At 49.5% G+C, this 2500-nt stretch overlaps 1 non-coding gene across 1 annotated transcript; it reads right to left on the bottom strand.

Moving 5' to 3' along the window:
• Positions 1–93: 93 nt before the first annotated feature.
• On the bottom strand, positions 94–165 carry trnae-uuc (transfer RNA glutamic acid (anticodon UUC)). Its single transcript has one exon. It is a non-coding gene; the product is annotated as a tRNA-Glu (tRNA).
• Between the last annotated feature and the right edge of the window lie 2335 nt (positions 166–2500).

The raw sequence follows: 2500 nt of genomic DNA on the forward strand, positions 1-2500 counted from the left end.
GGGCGGATGGAGAGACGCAGCAAGTCGTATCGGAAGCTTAGACGGAGGCTCAGTTGTATCCCTCGGGGCAAAGGTCCAGGTGGCCAAAGTCCATTCCCATACCGGGAGTCGAACCCGGGCCGCCTGGGTGAAAACCAGGAATCCTAACCGCTAGACCATATGGGACCCTTGTCTTGACGAGGAAGCACAGGCTCCTCAGAGTCCTGACACAATCCAACGAGCACTTGCACACCAGTTCATCGAGGGTAGTGAATGCCTGCTGCTTCCAGACAGTAGTAGAGTAGAGTAGAGTAGAGTAACTTTATTGATCCCCAGGGGGAAATTCAGGTATCCAGTAGCTTACATAAATACACAAATACACAAAAGCCCACATGGACATTTCAAGACAAAAATAAACACAGGAATAGTCATCAGGGTGGGGAAAATAAAATAAAATAATAGAGATAAATGTAGAAAAGGTAATTGTGCAAAAAGACATTCTGTGAGTTGGGATAGACCAAAGCAGAAAAAAACATACTCTGTCAGTTAAGGTAGACAACAAGTGTTGATGGATACATCTATGATATTGTATAGTATGTAGAAGTAGGCAGTGTACAGAGTATGATAGGGGTTGAACATTCTTACAATGTCACAGTAAAGTACAGGTAAGTGTTTTAGGCAAGCACACACACACACACACACACACACACACACACACACACACACACACACACACACACACACACACACACACACACACACACACACACACACACACACACACACACACACACAAAGAGGTTCCACAGTAACTGGGCCAGCTCCGACAGATCACAGTCTTTGCTTGTGGTAAGCAGGAAAAACAAGTATGTCCAGTGGTCAAGGGTCAAAAGTTCCTTAGTGCAGTTATTGGACAGCACACGCACACACACGCACACACGCACACACACACACACACACACACACACACACACACACACACACACACACACACACACACACACACACACACACACACACACACACACACACACACACACACACACACACACACACCACACACACACACACACACACCAAGAGATTTCCCGGGCTGGGCCAGCTCTGGCATCTCAGGCAGTCCAGTCCCCTATGATGATGTTCTTCTTAGTGTCCTTCTGTGTGTTGTTAAACAGCTGAATTGCCCATGGGACAAAGGACTTCCTTAGTCTGTCAGTCCTGCAGGTGAAAGCACAGAGTCTGTGGCTGAACAGACTCAGTTGGTTAGTGAAGGTGGCGTTAAGGGGGTGATGCTGATTGTCCATAATAGAGTCTAGTCTGCTCAGTGTTCTGCTCTCGGTTATTGAGGTGAGTGTCTCCAGTTCCATGCCCACCACTGATCCCGCCTTCCTCACCAGTCTGTCAAGGCGTCCAGCATCTCTCTTCCTGATGCTTCCTCCCCAGCACGTCGCAGCAAAGAAGAGCACGCTGGCCATGACAGACTGGTAGAACATAAGCAGAAGTCGGCTGCAGACATTGAAGGACCTCAGCCTTCTGAGGAAATAGAGCCTGCTTTGGCCTTTCCTGTAGAGTGCATCTGAGTTTGTGGACCAGTCCAGTTTATTGTCGAGGTGCACTCCTAGGTACTTGTAAGTGCTGACAGTCTCCACTTTCTCTCCCCCAATAGAGACAGGCACCAAGGGTGGGATGGAGCGCCTGAAATCAACTACCATTTCCTTGGTTTTGGTGGTGTTCAGGTGCAGCTGATTGTTTTGACACCATCCCACAAAGTCGTCAACCAGTCCCCTGTACTCCTCCTGACCATCTCTGATACACCCCACAATTGCAGTGTCGTCTGAGAACTTCTGCATGTGGCATGTCGCAGAGTTGTAGCTGAAGTCTGTCGTATACAGAGTGAACAGTACGGGGGAAAGCACCGTTCCTTGTGGCGCTCCTGTGCTGCTCACCACTGTCTCAGATGTGATGTCACCCATCCTTACAAACTGGGGTCGTTCCGTGAGGTAGTCAGTGATCCAGGTCACCAGGCCAGGCTCCACTCCCATCTGCAGTGGTTGAATAGTGTTGAAAGCGCTGGAGAAATCAAAAAACATGATTCTCACAGCACAGCCACCCTTGTCCAAGTGAGAATGTATCCTGTGGAGGAGATACAGGATAGCATCCTCCACTCCCACGTTCTCTTGGTAGGCAAACTGCAGAGGATCCAGTGCGTGTCGTACCTGGGGCTTGAGGTGGTAGCGCAGCAGCACCCGTTCGAATGTTTTCATTAGATGTGAGGTGAGGGCAACCGGTCTGTAATCGTTGAGTTCCTTGGGGTGTGCTTTCTTTGGGACGGGCGAACGTGATAACCACTACACTATGGAAACAGCCAAAGACGAGCAGGCTAAACGAAAGACGACTTATCGAGAATCACGACGCCAGACACGATACCGGATCATACCCACCGGACGGAGCGCTGTGAAACAGGTCGCCTGAAAGAAGTGTCCTTTGAAGGGACGACGTGAAAAACTCTGCCACCTTGACA

Source organism: Engraulis encrasicolus, unplaced genomic scaffold, assembly GCF_034702125.1.
Source record: "Engraulis encrasicolus isolate BLACKSEA-1 unplaced genomic scaffold, IST_EnEncr_1.0 scaffold_475_np1212, whole genome shotgun sequence".
Taxonomy (NCBI): domain Eukaryota; kingdom Metazoa; phylum Chordata; class Actinopteri; order Clupeiformes; family Engraulidae; genus Engraulis; species Engraulis encrasicolus.